Genomic DNA, 16,881 nt, shown 5'->3' with positions numbered 1-16,881 from the left:
CAAATTATCATATAATAATCTAATACATACGATACTGATAATGAGATGATAATGAGATGTCAATGCAATATGATACACCGATAATTACATGCTAAGGTGAAGCTGTGATAATCATATGATAAGGTGATACAGAAATAATCATATGATAATCATATGATAAGGTGATAATGTGATTTTATCTTATATTATCCAGCAATATCATCACAGTATCATATAATAATCTGCTACATACGATACTGATAATGACATGATAATAAAATGCCAATGCAATATGATACACTGATAATTACATGTTAAGATGAAGCTGTGATAATCATATGATAAGATGATACAGTGATAATCATATGATAATGTGATACTATGATTTTTTATTTAGTTCATATAATTTTTTAATATGTTATTAATATAATAAAATATCTAAATAGTAGCATATATTTTAAAATTATAAAATATTTAATAATACTAAAATAAATAAAAAGAAAATATTTTATTTATTGGTAATTTATAATCTGCATAATTGTTAATTTAAAAAATAAAGAAATAATAATAAACAAAAAATTTGGACATTTGAATAAATAAAAAAAAATTGGGCTTTTTACATAAACATATATATTTTGTAAAAATATAACTTTTATACGGGTCACAGTTTTTAATATGAAAACTACCATGAACGCTGAAGATTATTACTTTTTTACGGACATCATATATATACTGCTCCAAGTCAGAACCTCATAAACCAAATAATTTTCTCTCTCCTCAAATTTCTCTCTCATTTCTCTCTCTCAACTCACCTTTTGTTCTTCGCACCAATCCGCCTCTGTCGTTCCATTTTTATCGTTTCTCTTCCATTTTCCACCTCCGATGTTCCGTCTTCATCTCGCTGTCATCTTTCTTTTATCGTTTCGATTTCAGATCTGGAATTTTTTGTTAATTTTTTCATTTTCAGATCTGTAATTTATTAATTTTTTACTGTTTTTTCACCATTAAACATGTATAAAGAGTATCTTTAAAGAATTTAATACTCATTTCATGTTATGTAGAATAATTTTGCGATTTTATGGAATAAAATTCTGTTATTTCTGCATATTTCTTGTGTTTTTGTGTTTTTTTATATTCTGCAGAATGATTTGTTGATGATGATTGATTGCTGAATTATTGTAATGTCACAGTGTTGTAGATTTTATGTTGATTTTGTGTTGATATTATGTTGATATCAACCGTTTTTTTTATTTTAACTTTGGCAAATAAGATAATATTGTCTGTGAAATAAACTAAAAAATTAAATTAAATTAAATTGAGACTAGATAATGATATGATAGTATCGGGGAAGAAGACAAATAATGAAGTTGAATTATTATAATGTTACAGTGTTGACATTGTGTTGATTTTCGGTTGATATTTTGTTGATTTTAGTATTGGTGAAGAAGAAAATAATGATATGCAATGTTATAATGTTGATCTTATGTTGATATTGTGTTGATATTTAGTTGATTTTATCATTAACGAAAAAGAACACATTATATGTGAAATAAAATAAAAGAAATTGAACAAATATTAAAAAAATAAAAATTAGTGTAAAAGAAGATTGAAAAATTTAAATTAGTTAGTTTATTACATATGTTGATTTTGTGTTGATTTCATATTGATATTAAAACTGGCGAAAAACATTAACAGTAAAAAAAAGTCAAAATCCAAAAAAAATCCAAAAAATCAAAAAAATTAAAAAAAATTAAAATTAAAATATGTGATAAATATTAAATGCAGGAATATAATGGTGAAAAAAAATCAAAAATGATGAAAAATGGGAGTTAATCTAAAAAGTAAAGTTTTTTTTCAAAAAGTAGTATAAAAGAAAAGAAAGTTGGTATAAAATGTAAAGATTTAGAAGGGATGGTAAAAAAGTAAATGTTTGAAAAAAAAACAGTATTTTATATAAAAAGCCCAAAAAAATTCAAATTTGTTAATAATTTGTAGTGGCCCATGCATGAGAGAGAGAGAGAGAGAGAGAGAGAGAGAGAGAGAGAGAGAGAGAGAGAGAGAGAGAGAGAGAGAGAGAGCAAATGGCACATGCATGATGCAGAGAGAGAGAAAGAGAATGTGTCAGAGTGCACATTTTATACTCAGAGTAAAATTCCAATTTTTTTACACACGGGAGTATAAATATAAAAGAATAAAACAGTAATGTTTTTTCATTGACTTTTCCGCTTTGAGGTATAAAACCCTATTATTTTTCTTTTTGAGGTAAATTTCTAAATCTCTCTTTTATAAACTATTGAAAGATGGTAGGCCTTTAAATAAAATACTCACACAAAAAAAAAACAAGAAGCTATATATAAAAAAACTCCTTTTATTTCACTTTGCTTTTGCTTGATCTCTTAACAAATTTAGTCATATAGATATATATAGTACTTTTTTAAACGAACGTTTACAAACTTTGTTAATATTAATAATATAAGAGAAAAGGGTCATTCATGCCCCTAGGGTTTGGGGTTTGAATCAAGTAAGCCCTTAATGTCCGGAAAGGTTCATCCATGCCCCAACGTTTGTAAAAATTGACAATCAAACCCCTTAATTTAACACCGTTTCATTACTCCTAAGACTTCGTTAGTGTGATCCTACGTGGTAAAGATAAAAGGATCATTTATGCCCCTAAGGTTTGTTTTAGGATCAAATGAGCCTTCAACGTTTGAAAAAGATTCACTTATGTCCCCAATGTTTGAAAAAGTTTACTTATACTCCCAACGTTTGAAAAATGAGCAGTTAGGCCCCTAGTTTAACACCGTCTCATTGCTTCACATACTCTGCCAGTGTGATCCTATGTAGCTAATTTTTACCGTCAAATTTTTCTCAACTGTGACGGTGTTTCTTTCAGCAACAATAGTCCGTTGTTGCAAAGTCATTTTATTATAAGACCGAGCTAAATCGATAGACTATCCTTCTCCAACAACCGAATAAGGAGTTCTTTTCAATAATCGGTATCTTATTTGATAAAACTTGCAATGCCACCGACGGAGAAAAAGAAGTGTTTGGTGAGGTAGAAGGAGGCAATGCATGAATAAACTGATTTTTTTTATATAATTTACGTTTAATTGTCTTCAATGATAGCGGGGAATTATTACCGATTAAATGTTCAACGTTGGTTGCCTATGGTTCGAGTTAATTATAAAAATTAGCCTCGTAAGATCACACTAGTAGAGTTTGGAAAGCAATGATACAATGTTAAATTGTGGGCTTAATTGTTTTTTTTTTTTCAAACGTTGAGGGCGTAAGTGAACCCTTTCAAACGTTAGGAATATAAGTGAATCTTTTTCAAATGTTGAAGGCTCATTCGATCCCGGACCCAAACCTTAGGGGCATAATTGATTCTTTTGTCTCTGTCACCTTTAATAATAGAAGAAAAACAAGTAAAAACATTTAATAAAATAAAGAAAATTATTTATCGTAGACTTGTCAATTTATTTTTCATGGCTTGTAATTTATAGATAACTTAAAAAATATAATTTGATATATTTATAATACAACTATATAAATAAAATTAATTTGTATAATAAAATGAAAAAAAAAACAAAAATTAGATGAAAAAGTTTCATTTTGAAAGAGAATAAAGAGATTTTTTTACAAATACCGGGAAAAATGAAAATATTTACAAAGATATTACTTGCATTTTTTTTAACAAAAATATAAAAAATAATTACAAAAGTACAAATTCTCAAAAACTAATTACAAAAATGCAGTTTTTATATAAATTTTCGTATATAAAAATGCAGTTTTGTATATAATACGAATTATATATGTTTTTTTAAATCAGATCTGAGAATGAGAGTATCTCTGAAAAACGGAGAAGATGAAGATGAAGATGAAGCCGTATATAATCCGTATTGTATACAAATAAAAAAAAATCAGATCTGAAAAAATCAGATCTAAAATTTCAAATCTGATATTTTCATATCCGATTTTATATTTAATCGACAAGGAGGAGCCGAGAAGGATGGAGCGGCAGCGGGCGGAGCGGCAGCGGGCGGAGCGGTTGCGGCGACGTGGGAGAAGAACGGCGGCATGGGAAGAGAGCGGCGGCGGCGTGGAGGAGAACGGCGACGGCGGTGTATGGTGAGAGCGGCGACGTGAAGTGAGAGCGGCAGTGACGGTAGTATGATGGTGGATGTGTGTTAATGGAAGAAAATAAGAAAATAAATTAGGGTTTTGAGAGATGTAGAAGATGAAGAAGATGAAGTGTAAAGAAAGAAAATAATTTTTATTTATAAAGGAAATAGCGTTGTATTTTGGGGAATAAAGAGATAAAGATGGTATATTTGAAAATATGAAAAACACTCTTGTAAAGAGAAAGTATAAGGTATTATGTTTGTAAATATTTTACATTATTAGGGTATAGAGAGTAAATATTTCGAGAATAAATAATAGCAAATAATTTAAAAATTGAGGAAAATCTAACATTGAAAATTAGAGAATAATTGGTGAATCTAGAAAATAAAAAACTAAATAGTTAAATTAGAAATTGTTTTTAGACCAAATTTATTTACACCCTCTCGTAGTAAAATCGTAATGTTTATCCAAATTTTGACCTTTCTGTTTTAATTGCAACTTTCTGTATAGGGACTAAAATGGTAATTTAGCCATATAAATTCTGAAGTGAAAATTATTTCGCCAAGGTCCGCGAAATATTTTATAGTATATGTGGTAAAAGTTTCGGGCCAATCGGAGACCTTTTAAAATTTGGACGCGGATGCGTTTTGGGCTAAATTGCAACTTTTGAGAAGTTTAAGGGCTAAAGTGTAAATTAGCCAATTAAGCTTCGAGAATAGTAATTTGAAGATTAATGATGGAAAATAAAAATATTGGGTTAGTATTATTTATTGGATATAAATAATACCTAAGTAATCGAGTTAAAAGGATAATTTAACCGTTTGGTTAAATTAGAAAGTTTAATAGAGAAATGGTTTGAGTTAAAGAAATGAGGGATCAAAATAACCTTTTTACCAATATGTATATAAGAATTAAGAAGAGAAATGAAGAGTCCAGAAGAAGAGGAACGCATCAGATAGAAGGAAATGGCGATCGATTCGATCCGCCGCCGTTTCGCCGTTTCTCATCCAAATCGAGCGTTCTTTATATCGAATTGTTCAAAATTCGATTCTCTATCATCGTTAAACTTCAAATCGAGGTAAACTTGCCGTATTTGATGCGAAAATTAGTAAATAAGGTTATTTCGTTTTAAACGAATTAAACGGATTGAAATCGCATTTCTATTATCGTTTTGATGAATTTGGAGTTGAGTTTGTGTTAAATTGAGATAGGAGCATGGCGGAATTGAGTTTTACCACGTCGGAATTTCGGGGTGTGTGCGAAACACCGCACACAAAAGTGTGCGGGGGCACGCAATTGTGTGCGGGGCACACAAAAGTGTGCGGGGGAACACAATTGTGTGCGGGCGCACACTAATGTGTGCGGGCGCACAGCAGATGATGCGTGCGCCCAACAGTTTGAGCATTTCCGACCTGTTTCAACCTAGATTTCCGACTTTAAGTACGTCGGACATTAAAAGTGAATCACGGACCCCGAAAATAAGAAGTTTGGATATCGAACATAACAAGTTTGAATAGGGTTTCGGGATATAAGGAACCCGAGTTTAAAGATCCATGAATAAGATATATAACGAATATCTCGACTAAGCATTAAAATAATATTAAAGTTAAGAATCGTATTTAAAATACGATTATATTAACCTAAGTTTATAACTTAGGGTTTTGAGATTAAGTCTACGTTTATGAATTAAACGTACATATGATTTGAATAGGAACTGGACGTATCGTTAAGCTACTAGGCCGTCGAGCTAGAGTAGCTACGAGATCAAACGATGCACAGAGCTTACGTATTCGGGTGGCGATAATGCAATTTTTGATAGCGGTCACAGTGAGTGGCAATTTACTTTCGCGTATTATTATTATTAAAGTTATTTTCATATATTATGAATATTATTATCAATACATAGCATTTATATGATTTGTTCGTATAAGATGTTATGTTCGGTGAATTTGATTATATGAATGCTGTTATATTCATTATTCTGAATATGAATATCTAGTGTGCGATCCGAAGAAACCAACTACCTATTGGGTGCCAATAGGCTGTGTGATCACCAGTATTTGAGTCAGTCTAGCGTGTCTAGATTGTCTATGAGATTACAAAATGCGCATACGATATGAATGTGATACGAGTGAGAACTCGGTTACGGTGTAACCTGAGCCCCGTATCTAGTGGGTTGGACCCACTAGTGAATTGGACTCACACTTTGAGATTAAGAGATTGGTCGCGGCTGACGTGGTTGAGTGTAAACACTCCCGGGTCGGACCATTTGGATCAGTTTGATTTGAATATTCAGAATAAGATAAATTAAGAGTTTAAGATTAGGGTTTCGGTCGGATCTGCTATTTGTGAATATTATGTTATTTTCATATTATATTGAAATAGAGATATATATGTTTGAGTATGCGATGTGTATTTTCATAATATCGATAATAAGTTGCATACTCACTCAGTATTTTCCTAAATACTGACCCCTCACTCTGATGTTTTCAGGTAGCCGGAGTCGGATCACACAAACCATCTCCATTGTGCCAAAAGTCATTGGACTTGCACAAGTATGAGTTTCTAGAGCTGCAGTAGTCAGTAGGTGTCTATATAAGATGGTTGAATTGATTTCAAATAATTAGTTTTGAATGTAAAATCCAATGTGATATTTTAATATCTATCATTAGATTATTTAAAAGAGTTTTCTGAAAACGTTTTATATACAATATTATATTTTTAAATGCGAAAAATTATTAGTGGTTCTAGGCTTGCTATGGGTTTTGGAGCTACCACTCCCATTCCCTAGCGCCGGTCTCGGCTTAATAATTTGGGTCGTGACAATTGTGGTATCAGAGCAGTTGGTCCAGTTACCTCTGCTAAGATGTGTTTGTCGGTTGAGTAACCTAGGAACTACTGCAGCTATAAAGTTGAGGTTTGTCTGATCCAAGTCGTTAGTGTGATTTGCTTGGTGATCAGTATAACAAATTGATTTGTGAAACGTTTGTTTGTTTCTTGTAACACGTATATACGAGATATATACGTATATGTTGTTTCGAGGAGACATGCATATATAATGTGCTTATTGAAATGAAGCTTCTAGGAGATGTATTGCCTCCTATGAATAGAATATATTGAGATAATTGTAATTTGATGATATGTATGTATGTGTGTTTAGCATCATATAAAGTGAGAAATGATATAGGATTCAATCGATCGAAATTTTAAAAAAAATGTGAAGAAGGAATGCAAAGTTATAGAAGAGGTAGAAACTTGCCGGAGACAGAGTTTAAGGTCTAGAGAACTTACAAAACGTAAAGTCTATAACTTGTTAAAGTTATTTATTTAACGATTCTAAAAGCATAATTGTGCCTAGACCCGATACAGAAATACATGATTGCCACGACATTGATAGAAATGCATCACTACATACATCAAGACATGCATTAATAGGACATGCATCATATGCATTATGTTCAGACGAAGAGATGAGATGTGACAACTCTTTGGGGATGAGAGACGTCACCACCCTAGTGCACAACTTTGCTAAGATTTAAATGGAATTTTTAAATTAATCATTTTATTTGAAAGAGTTTTCAAGAAGTTTTGTTTTTATGTAAGTATACCTAGACCAGAACTCTGTGATGGAAGTGAGATGCTCGCGACCAAGCTGTGATCAATGATATGAGGTGAATGAATAAGTATAGTTGTGAGAACATAAGATTTCTTCCTCTAGCTAATGAACTTAGCCTGGATAGTAGATATGTGTTCGGATACTAAAATTTATCCGATTAATAACGTATGATATGTATGTTATATTTTAATATTTTTTGATGTTTGATTAAGTCTATGTGAGCGGAATGCTCACAAGACTTAAGATGCGATACGTAATCAAGAAAATCTAGGGGACACTGATTTTCTTGAATTCGGTCAACATAGATGCTTATAATTACGATAGTAATATGTAAATAACATATACAACGCGAGTATATGTTTTGGAAATTGGCTAGTCTATGATGAGTCAGAAAACTCAGAAGACTTGCAATATGAGACATAATTGAAGAAGACCAAAAAGAAGGAGATGCTCCCAAAGTCCAACTTACACGGACAACGATTAGTTGTGATGACTAGTAAGTGATATATTTAAGGAATTCATCAGTATTCCTTATATAATCGTTATACTATGAACAAAAAACTGTGCGGATACGTGTCATTACACAGTAAGTGTATGAGGCGCGGGAAGAAGATCGAAGCGATGAAGGTAAACGTAACCAGTCCATTTGGCTAGTAGGGGCCAGGAATGAGATGAAGGTCAATGGGAACCTAGCAAGACAAAGTAGGAATGTACAGGCATTGGGAATGCTGTAACAACCCAACGTCAATATGAATCAGTTAGCAGTAAAGGCAACTGATATAAGGAATTGTATGCCAATAATAGGATAATGGATACAAAGACAGGAACCCCTATAAAGGTTTGATATTAGATTACATAAGTTAAGACGCAAAGAGTGATGGATTAAGCGGAATGCTAGATCTTTTAGAAGAAGTAAAGTAAGATGCTCGTATATATCGAGCGGATAAAGGACAAACCGTATTGTCGAATTAGGGTCTTGATGAAAGGTTCAACCCATGATTAATTTCGACAAGCGATTAAGAGAAGTGATAGACCAGATAATATGAATTAAGTTTGTAACCCGATTTGGGAAATTCTTTTGACTATTAGCTCCGATTAAGAATAATCGGGAAAGATCAAAGTAATTAGATCAGAAGCTACAATGAAAATGAATAATTGAAGTATACGATAGGAAAGATCAAGAATTAAATAACAGGAACTGCAATCGGTGGATTAAGAGTTGAAACTTCCACCTCAAGGTATCAATTAAGAAACAGAATAATAGACTATGAGAGGTACAAAAGCAATGAATGCTTGTGAAATATTAAATCTTAAACTTCAAGTTAGGTCAAATAAAGAGTAAAGTGTATAATGTAATCGATATAGGAGATTGATTATGATCCTTAAAGGATTAAGATGTGTTAGACACGATCAAACTTGTTTGATTTATTCCTAGAAGAAGATTCTCAGGAAGAGGACGTCAGGAAAGAAGAGTTATCGGACGAGTCCGATGTCGAGAAGTACCAGAGTGAGCATTTCTGGTTCAGTGTACGAAAGTATCACAATCCGAGGAATGATGCAGAGATAGCCAATGGTCGGACATAAACGGCCTTGAATCAGGTTGGGAAGCAAATGTGCCCTTTTCACGAGGAATTTTACCAGTGGAACTGTATTCCACCGGCTTTCTGCGTATGGTTCGAGGGAATGCCAAAGGTAAATAACGTGTATGATAAAGTAATTAGAGTTAAGGAAAGTACGAACAACCTGTGTATGACGCAAGGGACTTAATAAGCGTTATTGAGATACGAAAAAGAGAAAGTCACGTAGAAGGATGACGAGAGGATCAGATGGATTAAATTCTATGTAATCGTGAACCCATAGAAACAAACAGGGATAAAGATGACAGAGTCATAGGATCGGGTCCACTGACAGTTAAGATGTCAGTAAGGGTACAATAGAACAATATGTAAGTAATCGAAGGCGCACTACGTCGATAATTCAGGCAAAAAGGGAACTGCGACCCATTGTTTAAATTGTTGATCGACGTTCAGAGTGCTGAAATAAGAAATATCAGAAATACGAGATACGATAGAGATGATACCAGCATAAGGGCGGCTTTACAGACGGCCATGATGATAGTACAAATACGATAAGACGATATATATACGATTAAGAACGCACTACATCAGGAAATTCGGAAGAAGAAGGCCACAACTCTCTATTAATGATCGATGTTGTGGATATTAAAAGCAAGTAGTACACGATGTACAAAAGGCGCTGAGGAGGAAAGCAAAGAATACAATAGAAGATAATCAAGAAACACGATAAGAACGTGAATTAGGAATGCAAGAAGAATACCATAGGATCATAGCATTTAGACTATTAATCCTATTGGTTGACTAAAGACAAGAAGTCAAAGAAAAATTACAAAGAAGTACATCTACGGTATGGACAAATGTAGAAGTAACAAGTAGAATAGCAAGATCGTGGATGATAATGAAAAGTAAGTTTAACGCTACATAATGGTTAAAAGAAATAATTTGGAAGCTAAGAGCCAAATTAAGATTAAGAATTGGAAAGATGATATAGCAAAGAAAGAGTTGGATTATAACGATAAATGCTAAAAGCATCTTTGAATGTCAAGAGACAACAGAGAAGGGAAAAGCATAGATGAAATGATGAATTAAAAGATCAAACATAGAGCAAGTAACGATGTCATCAGAGGACATTCTGACGTAAGTATATAATTGGAAGAGGATTAAGATTCTCATTTAAGAAGTATAAGCAAAGGAAGCTTATCAAAGCATTGGTCACATGCTGTCTTATTAAAATAAGAATTCAGCGACCAATATGACAATCCTATCTGGCTAAAAACCAGACTGATGAAACATATCGATGTAAGGTAAGAAGAGACAAGGAGTTTGAAAGAATAGTACGTCATGCTTAAAGGAAATAGATCAATGGATATGCAAACGAATAAAGAGGTATACGATATATCTAGATGCAAAAAGAAGGTTAAGTAAGTTTTACAAGAAAAGTGAAGACCTCATAAGAATACGTCCTGAGGATTCACCTCATCGATAACCATGATTAAACGTTGATAGCGAAAGAATCTTCATACGAGAAGTAAAGTAATGAGACCAAAGAGGACAATAGATAACGGGATGAAGACCCCAGCACGAAGATAAATAAAGATCAGATCGTGATGACGGCCATATGAAAGAGACTACACAAATAAAGAAGCATGAGCTAATTGAGTATTCACATTACTCAACAAGGAATGATAATGGGGTTAGACATATTGAACAAAAGTAAAGAATTAAGGACGGAGAATAGTAAATACATACGAATACTACTAGTTTCGTCATCTTTGATGATAATACGTCATTAAGACGAACTACCATTGGGCATCAGTAAGGGACTGAAAGTTCAAAGAGAAGAAATCAAAAGTAAGGTTGACAGTGTTAACTGACATCAAAGTGCAAGAAGTACAGAAATTGAAATGATGATTCCTTACGCTGACCAGTGTCGTAAGATAAACACAGTACTCTTATTATGAGGGAAATTCAAAATGTTACGGGAATTAAGATAAGTCAAGAAAGGAATATGAAAATTCGAGGATGAATTTTTATAAGGAGGAAAGAATGTAATACCCTAAAATATTTAAGTATTTAATTGGACCACGTGTCCAGTGTTAAGTCGCCAGAGTGGCGATATCGGAAAGATTTCCGAGAAATTAAGATAAATATTAAATTTTAGCAGGACGAATTTGAATGGATTATTGTGAGAGATTTAACATTATATTTCAGTTCTAAAGTTAGAATTGGAATTAGAAAAGAAAAATGTTAAGAAAGTCGCAAAATAAAGTATAGGGACTAAAATGGTAATTTAGCCATATAAATTCCGAAGTGAAAGTTATTTCGCCAAGGTCCGCGAAATGTTTTATAGTATATGTGGTAAGAGTTTCGGGCCAATCGGAGACCTTTTAAAATTTGGACGCGGATGCGTTTTGGGCTAAATTGCAACTTTTGAGAAGTTTAAGGGCTAAAGTGTAAATTAGCCAATTAAGCTCCGAGAATAGTAATTTGAAGATTAATGATGGAAAATAAAAATATTGGGTTAGTATTATTTATTGGATATAAATAATACCTAAGTAATCGAGTTAAAAGGATAATTTAACCGTTTGGTTAAATTAGAAAGTTTAATAGAGAAATGGTTTGAGTTAAAGAAATGAGGGATCAAAATAACCTTTTTACTAATATGTATATAAGAATTAAGAAGAGAAATGAAGATTCCAGAAGAAGAGGAACACATCAGATAGAAGGAAATGGCGATCGATTCGATCCGCCGCCGTTTCGCCGTTTCTCGTCCAAATCGAGCGTTCTTTATATCGAATTGTTCAGAATTCGATTCTCTATCATTGTTAAGCTTCAAATCGAGGTAAGCTTGCCGTTTTTGTTGCGAAAATTAGTAAATAAGGTTATTTCGTTTTAAACGAATTAAACGGATTGAAATCGCGTTTCTATTATCATTTTGATGAATTTGGAGTTGAGTTTGTGTTAAATTGAGATAGGAGCATGGCAGAATTGAGTTTTACCACGTCGGAATGCCCGGAATTGAATTTCGGTGTGTGTGCGAAACACCGCACACAAAGGTGTGCGGGGGCACACAATTGTGTGCGGGGGCACACAATTGTGTGCGGGCGCACACCAGATCGTGTGCGCGCCCAACTGTTTGTGCATTTCCGACCTGTTTCAACCTAGATTTCCGACTTTAAGTACGTCGGACATTAAAAGTGAATCACGGACCCCGAAAATAAGAAGTTTGGATATCGAACATAACGAGTTCGAATAGGGTTTTGGGATATAAGGAACCCGAGTTTAAAAATCCATGAATAAGAGATATAACGAATATCTCGACTAAGCATTACAATAATATTAAAGTTAAGAATCGTATTTAAAATACGATTATATTAACCTAAGTTTATAACTTAGGGTTTTGAGATTAAGTCTACGTTTATGAATTAAACGTACATATGATTTGAATAGGAACTGGACGTATCGTTAAGCTACCAGGCCGTCGAGATAGAGTAGGTACGAGATTAAACGATGCATAGAGCTTACGTATTCGGGTGGCGATAATGCAATTTTTGATAGCGGTCACAGTGAGTGGCAATTTACTTTCGCGTATTATTATTATTAAAGTTATTTTCATATATTATGAATATTATTATCAATACATAGCATTTATATGATTTGTTCGTATAAGATGTTATGTTCGGTGAATTTGATTATATGAATGCTGTTATATTCATTATTCTGAATATGAATATCTAGTGTGCGATCCGAAGAAACCAACTACCTATTGGGTGCCAATAGGCTGTGTGATCACCAGTATTTGAGTCAGTCTAGCGTGTCTAGATTGTCTATGAGATTACAAAATGCGCATACGATATGAATGTGATACGAGTGAGAACTCGGTTACGGTGTAACCTGAGCCCCGTATCTAGTGGGTTGGACCCACTATTGAATTGGACTCACACTTTGAGATTAAGAGATTGGTCGCGGCTGACGTGGTTGAGTGTAAACACTCCCGGGTCGGACCATTTGGATCAGTTTGATTTGAATATTCAGAATAAGATAAATTAAGAGTTTAAGATTAGGGTTTCGGTCGGATCTGCTATTTGTGAATATTATGTTATTTTCATATTATATTGAAATAGATATATATATGTTTGAGTATGCGATGTGTATTTTCATAATATCGATAATAAGTTGCATACTCACTCAGTATTTTCCTAAATACTGACCCCTCACTCTGATGTTTTCAGGTAGCCGGAGTCGGATCAGACAAACCATCTCCATTGTGCCAAAAGTCATTGGACTTGCACAAATATGAGTTTTTAGAGCTGCAGTAATCAGTAGGTGTCTATATAAGATGGTTGAATTGATTTCAAATAATTAGTTTTGAATGTATACTCCAATGTGATATTTTAATATCTATCATTAGATTATTTAAAAGAGTTTTCTGAAAACGTTTTATATACAATATTATATTTTTAAATGCGAAAAATTATTAGTGGTTTTAGGCTTGCTATGGGTTTTGGAGCTACTACTCCCATTCCCTAGCGCCGGTCTCAGTTTAATAATTTGGGTCGTGACATTCGCCTTCCCCGAAACGAACCTGGAGCGGGTTCGTCACGAGGAAGACGATCATGTTTCATTTTTTTAAAATAAAAATTAATTTTATATTTAAATTATTTAATGAGATATTTCTTCGACGGGTCGGATGGCAGCAACGGAGTCGTTTAAATATCAAAATATCATTAATTAACAATAATTATTTATATTAAATAAAATTATAATTAAATTTTATAATTTTTGCAAACAAGAGTTTTTTTTTTCGTTTTAAATATAACATTAAGCGCTGTTTAGAATGTATATTAAAATATAAAGTATTGATTCGAGATTTCTTTTCAAGTGAAAAGATGTCAATTTGATGCTCGAGGGTGAAATTGAAACCGGAAGGTTATAATTTGGATAAAATTGATAATTATGCAATGTAAGAGTGCAAACGAATTGGAGCTAAAAGGTGGAGTTTTTTTTTTTTAAGGACAAATCTTTAGAATATCAAATTTTAATGACAATATTGAATTTTTTAGTTTTATTAAAATTATGAACTAAACTATTAAAATAATTCATTTTTAATCAACCTGAATTTATTATAATTTTGGAAAGTAAATATAACTTGTTTCTAACCTTATTTGGCACTAGGGCTCACCGAGTGTCATTTTTAAAATATCTACAAACGTTAGGGTTTATTTTATTACAAAATATTAAATAGGATTTGATTTATTATAATCTCTTAATGTTGGATTATTTTTGTAATTTTCCCTTATTTTCTTTTTCAGAAAACTTTCCCTTTCTTGACATTGCAATTGCAATTACCTTATGTACTTTCAGTTCCACTCGTGCAATTTACCATGACTTCATAAGCTAAAAATTTACCAATGGCTAATAGGCTAAAAATTTACAAATCTTTGTTTTCGATAGCACGTTAATCTTATAAAATTGTCAACTTTACTCTATTTTGTATTTTTAACTTTTAATAACACTTTGAAACATCAATTTTGAACTCTTTTTTTGTGGTAATTTCCTAAAATATATGTTTCGGTATTTTAATTACAACTTTACATTGCAAGTTTTGACTTTTCTTTTCTGACTTTTTTATTTACGAAAAATAATTTTTTTTAATTTCACAAATAACTTTTTCGGTTTTCAATTTCGGTTTTTGGTTTTTTCGGTTCGGTCGACCGAACTGAGCGACAGTTTTTTTATATAGTGTAAGATTAGTGTATATATAGTGTTAATTTTTATTTTTTATAGATTTTTTTCTGAAATTGTTTTTTTATTTTTTATATTGTAACAGTAGTGTATATATAGTGTTTTTATTGTGTTTGTATAGTGTAAGATTAGTGTATATATAGTGTATATATAGTGTATTTTTAGTGTATTTATGGCATTTTGTAGTGTTTTTTGTGGTTTACACCATAAACGCTGCAAATACACCATAAACACTGCAAATGCACCATAAATATACTAAAAACGGCAGAAATACACTATAAATACACCAAAAATATACTAAAACGTAAATATAATATAAAATTACTACAAATGCACCATAAATCAATTTGTTCTTTACAAAATCAGTAGCAATAAATAAATATATGAATAGAGAAAGACAAAATAAATAATTATATGAATAGTAGAGCAATTTTATAAACAAAAAATTATAGATCTATAATAATTTATTTACAAAATATTTAAATCATTATAAAAAACCTAAAAAATTACACAAATCTAAAAATGAGTCGAGAAATTCATAGCGCGAACGGAAGAGATGAACGGACTAGCGCGAACGGAAAAACGACCGGAAACAACGAAAAATCCATCGGAAGTAGATGAACGGAAGCACGATCGAAAAAACGAACGAAAAAATAATCAGATGAGATAAACTGAAAATCAAATGAAAAAGAAGAAAAAAAAAAGAAGAGAGAACTTTGAGAGAAAAGAGAGAGAAAAAAAGGTGGCTATGTACAAGTTTAACCTAAAATGAGATAAGACTTCTTTATATAGTGGATATTTTTGGTAAATAAACTAGCTTATTAGGTAACATAGGATAAGAAGAAGAGATGAGTTAAAATGGTGTAAATTCTTTACCAAAAACAGGTATTTGAAAAATAATCTCCTTTTCTTTTGGATAATATTAAAAAAAAATCATGTTTATAAAAAATTCTAAATATTCTTTTATATTATAAATTGTATAAAAAAACTCATGTTCCTTACAAAACAAAAAATAATAACATTTTTAAAAAAAATATTTTAACATAAATTAATTAATAAACACCTCTAATTCCTTCACCACCTCCTTCGGATTTACTGCTGCGTATCATTGCCACTACTGGGATCATCTTTGCCATGGGCAGTTGAGATCTATTTTGTCTTTTATGAAGAAGACGAGAGATCTCGTCTACCCCATGGAAGATGAGATATGTTGTCTCATCTTTCCCATGAAAGGCGAGCTTCTGAACTTGCCTTCCATGAGAAGGATGAGTTGCTTGTTTTTTCCATGGAAGTCGAGCTCAACTTGTTTTCTAGGGGTGAAACACAAGCTCAACTTGTCTTTTTCCATGGGGAAGACGAGTAATTTTTCTTCCATAGAAGCCAACTTGAGCTCCGAAAGCGTCGGCGGGTTCAAAGGCGGACGGTGGAAAAAAGCTTAGTTCGTCGTTCTTTTATTTATTTATTTTTTAATAAAAATTATTTAATATATATTTATCTAATTAATTTTTTATTTAGGACTTATTTGAATATTTTTTAAGTTAAAAAATTTATGTCCAAGTTGAAAAATATATGAAATGGCGCTTAAATTTAATTGCTTTAAAGATTTTAATCCTAATAGTAATAAAATCATCCAATTTTTCTAACTTAGGGTGCTATTTGAAGTCAAAAATATGAAAGATAAAATTGACAGTTATACAAAGTCTTGGTTCTATTGAAAATAGACCAAATGATAAAAAAAAGGTCAAATCTTTCATTAATTATGTAATTTTTCTCATTTGGGGCCTACGTGACGCTGATGTGGCATACCACACATCAGTGCGACATAAGTAAAATTGTGTAGTT

The sequence above is a fragment of the Mercurialis annua genome, linkage group LG7, assembly GCF_937616625.2.
Source record: "Mercurialis annua linkage group LG7, ddMerAnnu1.2, whole genome shotgun sequence".
In the NCBI taxonomy this organism is placed as follows: domain Eukaryota; kingdom Viridiplantae; phylum Streptophyta; class Magnoliopsida; order Malpighiales; family Euphorbiaceae; genus Mercurialis; species Mercurialis annua.
Note: the sequence above shows the minus strand (reverse complement) of the source record.